Below are 10,764 nucleotides of genomic sequence, written 5' to 3'. Positions count from 1 at the left end.
CGATAATAAATCAATTGGTTTCATGCATTTGTCTGTGTGTGTGTGTGTGTGTGTCTGAATGTGATTGTATTTCGTCATATCGCAAACATTTTTGATATCAGATAGGTTAAGATATTAAAAAGTAATTGGTGATTTTTTCGACAGTGTTGCATGATGGGAATCTAGTGGTTCACTGATATAATCTAGTAAACAAAATAAACTACTTTTTCACTACTCTGTGTGCAAGTGCATTCCTAAACGGCATTTAACGCAGGTCGATGTGATATGATATTATCAGAACACAAAGTGGTTACCGTTAGCGGAAAATGTTGGCACTGGAGAGACTTTTCCTCCACTAAGCAAAAGAGATACTGTAATCAAGAAGGTGGTTCAGCCGGTGTGGGGCTCAGCCATTGCACTCTGGCTGTGCTGACCCCGTGCGAATTTTCCAAATGTGTGAATCTCGATTGCAAAATTTATGGTAGTGCTCGTTTGCGCTTTACCCTGATGTCTTTGTTAATGATAAACCGTTGCATGGCGGCAGGCTTAAAGATGACTTGAGTCAACTGACTGTGCTTATGGAGATCTTTGAAGTCAGTTGTGAAGGAGACTTTGTGGACCAATCGAAAGGTGGAAACATTTGTTTGTAAAATATTGTTGGCATTTTGTCGAAACATTATGTTGCGAAATGCAGCATTGTATTTATGCCACGCTGGTACTTCAATCAGGAGATAGTTGGGAAGCCACTCTAACCCCCCCCGGTCATGATGTGTCATGCGCTTCCAATATGAAATTGTCCATACATGCATTCCTCCTTAGCACAGAACAATGCAATAGGTTTTCAACATCCAGAGCTTTTGTGTATTTATTGTGGCTAGTAGGATAGCTGCATGGGAAACTTTTGCTGATGATGTATTTGTCAGAAGTCATTGTATTTGTCCGTTTTTTCCCACAAGGCTGAAATATGTGCCCTCGCTTAGAAATGTTTGCAAGGTTTGTTTGTATTTCATCCAACTATCTGTGCTAAAAAGTGATGGCTACAGTATATGTAATTTCTTCCACTTTTTGAGTGAGCCAAAGTTCAAGCTGCTTATCTAATTGGTGAGAATGCAATGTCTGTTTATCAGACTCACTTTGACTTTATATGGTGTGCCAAGAGATGCACCTTTGCTTACGGCCATACCAGCCTGGATACGCATTTCCTGATTGGAGAAGTGACGACAGGTGCGAGTGTCTGAGCTGTGAGTGAGTGTTTGCTGGAGAGTGTTTGCTCGAGAGCTATTTTTGTTAATTAAGTGGTTTTTGCAATATAATTTATTATTTTCTTCAGTTGAATAGTTTAAAGTTTGGTTAGTCTTCCCCCTTGCAGTTTTTCTGCTTGGGGGAGAGTTTTTTTGGATTCATTTTTTACTATGACGGACAACATGGAAACGATAAACGGAATGGACAAGGACAACGAAAATGCGCAACGGAAGAAAAATGAAGGTAAAGAAGGAATGAAATATGGAAAAGAATATACGGTGGCAATTGAGTTGGAAGGAGAAGACAAAGTGACGACAATGGAACTACTAAGAGCAATTAAGGAGGTGTGTGGAGAGGTGGTGGGATGCCGAATGAAAGGAGAAAAGAAGTACGAAATTACAATGAGAAATGAAAAAGGAAAAGAACGGTTAATGGATGGATTGAGAATAAAGGACACAAAGATTCTGGCGAGAGATATTAATGTGAAGGAATTGGTGGTGTCTTTTATGAATCTCCCAGTTTACGTAGAAGATGGTGTGATACTGGGCAAGCTGAGTAGCTGGGGAGTGGAGGCCGTCTCGGAGATAAGAAGGAGAGTTTGGCCAGGAACGGAGGTGGTTGATGGGACACGTTTCTGCAAAGTCAAGTTTACAGAAAAAGTGACATCATTACCTTATTCTACAAGAATTGAGACGTTGGAAGGAGCGGAATATTTCAGAGTCATTCATGACAAACAGGTCAGAGTGTGTCGGTTGTGCATTCAACCCGGGCACATAGTGAAAGACTGCCCGGAATTTAAGTGTTTTAAGTGTGGCAATCAAGGACACTATGCAAGAGAATGTGTAGGTGGAAAGGAAAGGGCATTTTGTGAAGGATGTCGCATGAGAGCTGACGAATGCAGCTGTGGAGAGGGTGGAAATGAGGAGGGGAGCCAGGATCTTTTTGTGGAGGCTGATGTATCACCCCGAGCAGAAGAAGACGATGGAGGAGAGGACGTGGTGGAGGGTGGAGAGACGGAGAAAAGAAGAGGGGAGAAGATGGAACAGAAGACGGATGAAATTGGGGACAGTATGGATTCAGGAATAAGAAGAGGGAGTTTTCAGGAGGAGGGGGGGAGTGGGCTGGGTGGAGGAACTGGGGACTCACAGATATTGGGGGGGGCCTCGGGCTATGTGGGTGCCTCGGAAGGAGGTGAAGTGGAGGGGAGTGGGATTCTGACAGGGGTGGAGACGCAAGTGGATACAGGCAGCACAACAGGCACAGGAAAGGAGAGTTCGAGTTGGTTGGAAGAGATGGATTTAGAGCCAATTTCAGATTCAGAAGACATGGAAAAGATTGATAGAACAAGGGGAGGCTACAGGAAGAGGAAAGCGGCGTTGGAGGTGAAAAAGGACGGAAAAGGAAGAAGACATGACAAAAGGTAGAGGATAATGAGAAAATATTTTTTCTTTTTATTATTTATTGGAATGGTTAATATTATGTCAATCAATGCGAATGGGTTAAGAACAATGGAAAAATTTCAAAGAATAGTTAAAATGAAGAATTCGGATTTTTTATGCCTTCAAGAAACACATTGGGACAATGTATGTATTTTAGAAGTAAAAAAAATATGGAGAGATTTTATTTTTGTTAACAATGGCAGGGGGAATTCTAGTGGGGTTGCTATTTTATTGAGGAAGGATGTGGTGGATAATGTGAAACATATATATAATGATAATAATGGGAGGATTTTAATTTTAGATTTTGAATATATGAGTAGGGTTTTTAGAATTATAAATATTTATGCGCCTAATAATGAAATAGAGCGCAAAGATTTATTTTTAGAAATAGGAAAATGGTGTGAGGGAAACTGTATTGTAGTTGGGGATTTTAATGTTAAAATGGATAGACTGGACATGACAAGAGGAGCTATTTTTAGAAGTGATGTATCTAGGGGGGTTTTAAAGAAGATGATGTTAGAAAAAGGAATGATTGATATATGGAGAGAGGAAAATCCAGAAAAAAGAGAATTTTCTAGAAGGCAGGTGGTTTTAGGGGATTTGAAACAAACGAGGATAGATCTGGTTTTAGTAAAAGAAGGTTTAAGGAATTTTATGAAAGATATTAAGTATGTTTTTACAACTTTTAGTGATCATGCAGGTTTAACATTTTCAGTGGGATTAGATAAGGAGAGAACAGGGGGTGGAATATGGTGTATGAATGCAGGGTATTTAGGAGATGAGGAATATGGGAAACAACTTAAATCTTTGATAGTATGTGAAATGGAGGATAAGCAGAAAGAGAATGATAAGTGTATGTGGTGGGACAAGGTTAAGGAAAAAATAAAAGTTTTTAGTATAAGATATGCAAGGAAAAAGAGAGGTAGGATGAAAAGAGAAGAAAATGAGTTGAGAGCTAAATTGGATGAAGAAATGAGGAAGTGTGACAGTGAACCTAATTATAATATAGAAAAGTTTTTGCAATTAAAAGCACAATTGAGTAAATATGAAATAGATAAGTGTAAGGGTGCAATTATAAGAAGTAAGGCAAAGTATGTTTTGGAGGGGGAGAAATGTACTTCATTTTTTCTTGGGTTAGAGAAGAATAAACAGAGGAGAACATATATTAGAGAGATCGAAAATGTAAAGGGTGAAGTTGTCAATGATTATGTAGAGGTTTTAGAAACAGTGCAGAATTTTTATAAGGATTTATTTAACCTGTCTAGGATCAGCGTGGCGCTAGCGGCACCCCCCCCCCCCCCCCCCCACTGAAAAACCAGTGCCGCGAAATTCAAAAAAAATATATTTTTAAAATATTTAACTTTCACACATTAAAGTCCAATACAGCTAATGAAAGACACAGATCTTGTGAATCCAGTCAACATTTCCGATTTTTAAAATGTTTTACAGGGAAGACACAATATGTAAAGATGTACATCTATTACCTAAAAACACATTAGCATATTCCACCATCTTTTATTTGTCCACCAACACCAGTAGCCATCACCAATTCGGCTAAACTAAGATATTTATAGCCCCTAACCAACAAAAAAACTCATTAGATGACAGTCTGATAACATATTTATGGTATGGGATAGGTTTTGTTAGAAAAAAGTGCATATTTCAGGTAGATGGCATAGTTTACAATTGCACCCACCATCACAAATGGACTAGAATAATTACAATGAGCAACGTGTTTACCTAACTACTAATCATCAAACATTTCGTAAAAATACACAGCATACACGAATCGAAAGACACAGATCCTGTGAATACAGACAATATTTCAGATTTTCTAAGTGTCTTACAGCGAAAACACAATAAATCGTTATATTAGCTTAGCACATAGCAATTAGCAGCCCAGCATTGATTCTAGCCAAAGTGAGCGATAAAAGTCAACATCGCCAAAAGATATTAATTTTTTCACTAACCTTCTCAGAATTCTTCCGATGACACTCCTGTAACATCATATTACACATTCCATATAGAGTTTGATCGCAAATGTTTATATTTAGCCACCAAAATCATGGTTAGACAATGTGAAATGTAGACAAGCTGGTAAAGAAAATGTCCTTGCGCCACTTAGACAGTGATCTACTCTTATACATAAATACTCATAAACGTGACTAAAAAATATAGGGTGGACAGGGATTGATAGACAATTTAATTCTTAATACAATTGCGTTATTACATTTTTTAATTTATCCTTACTTTTCAATACAGTTTGCGCCAAGCGAAGCTACGTCAAAAAACATGGCGTCCTAAGCCACTAAAATGTTTCGACAGAAACACGATTTATCATAATAAAAATGTCCTACCTTGAGCTGTTCTTCCATCAGTATCTTGGGCAAAGGATCCTTTCTTGGGAGAAATCGTCTTTTGGTGGAAAGCTGTCCTCTTGCCATGTGGAAATGTCAACTGCGTTCGGGATGAACTGAAAAGCGTGCCCAACTTTTCACATCGTTGCAAAAATAAATGTCCCAAAATCGCACTAAACGATATAAATTGCTATAAAACGCTTTAAATTAACTACCTTATGATGTTTTTAACTCCTATAACGAGTGAAAAGATGACCGGAGAAATATAACAGGCTAAACTAACGCTTGGAACAGGTGCGCGCCGGGGTCCTCTAGGCTCATGACGCAGCTCCCAAAGAATGACTAGCTTCAGGGTTTTTTGATTTGTAGGGCCTGTGAACGCGCAATCGACACCGTTGGAATCGTCATCACGTAAAGGCATCCAGGGGAAGACGTAAGAAGTGTCCGTATAGTCATAGCAACGACAGTGCCCTTTTAAATGACTTCAGAAGAGTGGCCAACATTTCTCAAATCTGACTCCATGTCAGGGAAATTGCTGTAGAATGGGCTCTGTTCCACTTAGAGACAAAATTTCAACTCCTATAGAAACTATAGACTGTTTTCTATCCAATAATAATAATAATATGCATATTGTACGATCAAGGATTTTGTGGGAAGCCGTTTAAAAAATTAGCCACATTAGCATAAATAGTCTAAACAGCGCCCCCATCCCCAACAGGTTAAAGACACACAGAGCCTTAAATGCTTTTAGGGGGCATCCAGACTTCCATACCCGCTCTGGGAGCACTATACTACGGGCAAAAATCAATGTGTGCTGGCCTGAGTGATTTATGGAGGTTTTCAAAAAAAGTCAGAAAATATTCTGTTTTTTCTTAAAAATATTTTATGTTTTTTCTTCTCGAGTCAATGGCCTGAGTGATTTATGGAGTTTTTCCAAAAAACTCAAAAAATATTCTAAGTCCAAACTTTTCGTGCACCTGGTATTTTTTTGGGGTTACCAGGTGCCATGGTTGAAATTGCTTTTAGGGGGCATCCAGAATACCATACCCGCTCTTGGAGCACTATTTACGGGCAAAAATCAATGTGTGCTGGCCTGAGTGATTTATGGAGGTTTTCAAAAAAAGTCAGAAAATATTCTATGTTTTTTCTTCTGGAAATTTTTGTTTTGTTTTTTCTTCTCGTGTCAATGGGGGTCCGGCCTGAGTGATTTAAGGAGGTTTCCAAAAAAAGTCAAAAAATATTCTGTTTCATTTTTTGGGTTACCAGGTGCCATGGTTGAAATTGCTTTTAGGGGGCATCCAGAATTCCATACCCGCTCTGGGAGCACTATTTACGGGCAAAAATCAATGTGTGCTGGCCTGAGTGATTTATGGAGGTTTTCAAAAAAAGTCAGAAAATATTCTATGTTTTTTCTTCTGGAAATTTTTGTTTTGTTGCTAATGAAAGACACAGATCTTATGAATCCAGTCAACATTTCCGATTTTTAAAATGTTTTACAGGGAAGACACAATATGTAAAGATGTACATCTATTACCTAAAAACACATTAGCATAATCCACCATCTTTTATTTGTCCACCAACACCAGTAGCCATCACCAATTCGGCTAAACTAAGATATTTATAGCCCCTAACCAACAAAAAAACTCATTAGATGACAGTCTGATAACATATTTATGGTATGGGATAGGTTTTGTTAGAAAAAAGTGCATATTTCAGGTATATGGCATAGTTTACAATTGCACCCACCATTACAAATGGACTAGAATAATTACAATGAGCAACGTGTTTACCTAACTACTAATCATCAAACATTTCGTAAAAATACACAGCATACACGAATCGAAAGACACAGATCCTGTGAATACAGACAATATTTCAGATTTTCTAAGTGTCTTACAGCGAAAACACAATAAATCGTTATATTAGCTTAGCACATAGCAATTAGCAGCCCAGCATTGATTCTAGCCAAAGTGAGCGATAAAAGTCAACATCGCCAAAAGATATTAATTTTTTCACTAACCTTCTCAGAATTCTTCCGATGACACTCCTGTAACATCACATTACAACATGCATATACAGTTTGATCGAAAATGTTTATATTTAGCCACCAAAATCATGGTTAGACAATGTGAAATGTAGACAAGCTGGTAAAGAAAACGTCCTTGCGCCACTTAGACAGTGATCTACTCTTATACATAAATACTCATAAACGTGACTAAAAAATATAGGGTGGACAGGGATTGATAGACAATTTAATTCTTAATACAATTGCGTTATTACATTTTTTAATTTATCCTTACTTTTCAATACAGTTTGCGCCAAGCGAAGCTACGTCAAAAAACATGGCGTCCTAAGCCACTAAAATGTTTCGACAGAAACACGATTTATCATAATAAAAATGTCCTACCTTGAGCTGTTCTTCCATCAGTATCTTGGGCAAAGGATCCTTTCTTGGGAGAAATCGTCTTTTGGTGGAAAGCTGTCCTCTTGCCATGTGGAAATGTCAACTGCGTTCGGGATGAACTGAAAAGCGTGCCCAACTTTTCACATCGTTGCAAAAATAAATGTCCCAAAATCGCACTAAACGGATATAAATTGCTATAAAACGCTTTAAATTAACTACCTTATGATGTTTTTAACTCCTATAACGAGTGAAAAGATGACCGGAGAAATATAACAGGCTAAACTAACGCTTGGAACAGGTGCGCGCCGGGGTCCTCTAGGCTCATGACGCAGCTCCCAAAGAATGACTAGCTTCAGGGTTTTTTGATTTGTAGGGCCTGTGAACGCGCAATCGACACCGTTGGAATCGTCATCACGTAAAGGCATCCAGGGGAAGACGTAAGAAGTGTCCGTATAGTCATAGCAACGACAGTGCCCTTTTAAATGACTTCAGAAGAGTGGCCAACATTTCTCAAATCTGACTCCATGTCAGGGAAATTGCTGTAGAATGGGCTCTGTTCCACTTAGAGACAAAATTTCAACTCCTATAGAAACTATAGACTGTTTTCTATCCAATAATAATAATAATATGCATATTGTACGATCAAGGATTTTGTGGGAAGCCGTTTAAAAAATTAGCCACATTAGCATAAATAGTCTAAACAGCGCCCCCATCCCCAACAGGTTAAAGACACACAGAGCCTTAAATGCTTTTAGGGGGCATCCAGACTTCCATACCCGCTCTGGGAGCACTATACTACGGGCAAAAAACAATGGGTGCTGGCCTGAGTGATTTATGGAGGTTTTCAAAAAAAGTCAGAAAATATTCTGTTTTTTCTTAAAAATATTTTATGTTTTTTCTTCTCGAGTCAATGGCCTGAGTGATTTATGGAGTTTTTCCAAAAAACTCAAAAAATATTCTAAGTCCAAACTTTTCGTGCACCTGGTATTTTTTTGGGGTTACCAGGTGCCATGGTTGAAATTGCTTTTAGGGGGCATCCAGAATACCATACCCGCTCTTGGAGCACTATTTACGGGCAAAAATCAATGTGTGCTGGCCTGAGTGATTTATGGAGGTTTTCAAAAAAAGTCAGAAAATATTCTATGTTTTTTCTTCTGGAAATTTTTGTTTTGTTTTTTCTTCTCGTGTCAATGGGGGTCCGGCCTGAGTGATTTAAGGAGGTTTCCAAAAAAAGTCAAAAAATATTCTGTTTCATTTTTTGGGTTACCAGGTGCCATGGTTGAAATTGCTTTTAGGGGGCATCCAGAATTCCATACCCGCTCTGGGAGCACTATTTACGGGCAAAAATCAATGTGTGCTGGCCTGAGTGATTTATGGAGGTTTTCAAAAAAAGTCAGAAAATATTCTATGTTTTTTCTTCTGGAAATTTTTGTTTTGTTTTTTCTTCTCGTGTGAATGGGGGTCCGGCCTGAGTGATTTAAGGAGGTTTCCAAAAAAAGTCAAAAAATATTCTGTTTCATTTTTTGGGTACCAGGTGTCATTTTTCAAAACCGTTTTAAATGCTTCATTTTGGCCTTTTAAAAACAAAATGTTATTTTTGACTATGAAATCCAAAAAAGCACTTTTTTAAAGGGTTTGATAAGTTTTTTCTAATTTATTCACATTTTTGACTTTTGACTTTTGACTTCCTATGAAATCATATTCCAAATGCACAAAACATATTCCTTATGTTCAAATAAACATTTACAAAAAAATTATGATAATAAAATGTGACTAATGTATTTTCATACAGTTCTTATACGTGTGTAATTGACCTAAAAATCGAAAGAATTTCAAAAAACGGTCCAGAAAGCACTTTTTTAAAGGAGGTTATACGTTTTTTCCAAATTTTTGACATTTTTGACTTTTGACTTTTGACTTCCTATGAAATCATATTCCAAATGCACAAAACATATTCCTTATGTTCAAATAAACATTTACAAAAAAATTATGATAATAAAATGTGACTAATGTATTTTCATACAGTTCTTATACATGTGTAATTGACCTAAAAATCGAAAGAATTTCGAAAAACGGTCCAGAAAGCACTTTTTTAAAGGGGGTGATACGTTTTTTCCAAATTTTTGACATTTTTGACTTTTGACTTTTGACTTCCTATGAAATCACATTCCAAATGTACAAAACATATACCTTAAGTTCAAAAAAAAAAATCTAAAAAAATTATGTTAATAAAATTTGAAAAAAGTATTTTCATATAGTTCTTACACATGTGTAATTGACAAAAAACTCGAAAGAATTTCAAAAAACGGTCCAGAAAGCACTTTTTTAACCTGTCTAGGATCAGCGTGGCGCTAGCGGCACCCCCCCCCCCCCCCCCACTGAAAAACCAGTGCCGCGAAATTCAAAAAAAATATTTTTTTAAAATATTTAACTTTCACACATTAAAGTCCAATACAGCTAATGAAAGACACAGATCTTATGAATCCAGTCAACATTTCCGATTTTTAAAATGTTTTACAGGGAAGACACAATATGTAAAGATGTACATCTATTACCTAAAAACACATTAGCATAATCCACCATCTTTTATTTGTCCACCAACACCAGTAGCCATCACCAATTCGGCTAAACTAAGATATTTATAGCCCCTAACCAACAAAAAAACTCATTAGATGACAGTCTGATAACATATTTATGGTATGGGATAGGTTTTGTTAGAAAAAAGTGCATATTTCAGGTATATGGCATAGTTTACAATTGCACCCACCATTACAAATGGACTAGAATAATTACAATGAGCAACGTGTTTACCTAACTACTAATCATCAAACATTTCGTAAAAATACACAGCATACACGAATCGAAAGACACAGATCCTGTGAATACAGACAATATTTCAGATGTTCTAAGTGTCTTACAGCGAAAACACAATAAATCGTTATATTAGCTTAGCACATAGCAATTAGCAGCCCAGCATTGATTCTAGCCAAAGTGAGCGATAAAAGTCAACATCGCCAAAAGATATTAATTTTTTCACTAACCTTCTCAGAATTCTTCCGATGACACTCCTGTAACATCACATTACAACATGCATATACAGTTTGATCGAAAATGTTTATATTTAGCCACCAAAATCATGGTTAGACAATGTGAAATGTAGACAAGCTGGTAAAGAAAACGTCCTTGCGCCACTTAGACAGTGATCTACTCTTATACATAAATACTCATAAACGTGACTAAAAAATATAGGGTGGACAGGGATTGATAGACAATTTAATTCTTAATACAATTGCGTTATTACATTTTTTAATTTATCCTTACTTTTCAATACAGTTTGCGCCAA

At 37.1% G+C, this 10,764-nt stretch overlaps 1 pseudogene; it reads left to right on the top strand.

The window, feature by feature from the left end:
• The first annotated feature begins 331 nt into the window (after nt 1-331).
• LOC129823393 (U1 spliceosomal RNA) lies at nt 332-481 on the top strand (annotated as a pseudogene).
• The last annotated feature ends 10,283 nt before the right edge of the window (nt 482-10,764 follow it).

The sequence above is a fragment of the Salvelinus fontinalis genome, chromosome 25 (assembly GCF_029448725.1).
Source record: "Salvelinus fontinalis isolate EN_2023a chromosome 25, ASM2944872v1, whole genome shotgun sequence".
In the NCBI taxonomy this organism is placed as follows: Eukaryota; Metazoa; Chordata; class Actinopteri; order Salmoniformes; family Salmonidae; genus Salvelinus; species Salvelinus fontinalis.
Note: the sequence above shows the minus strand (reverse complement) of the source record. Positions and strands in the feature narration are given on the sequence as shown.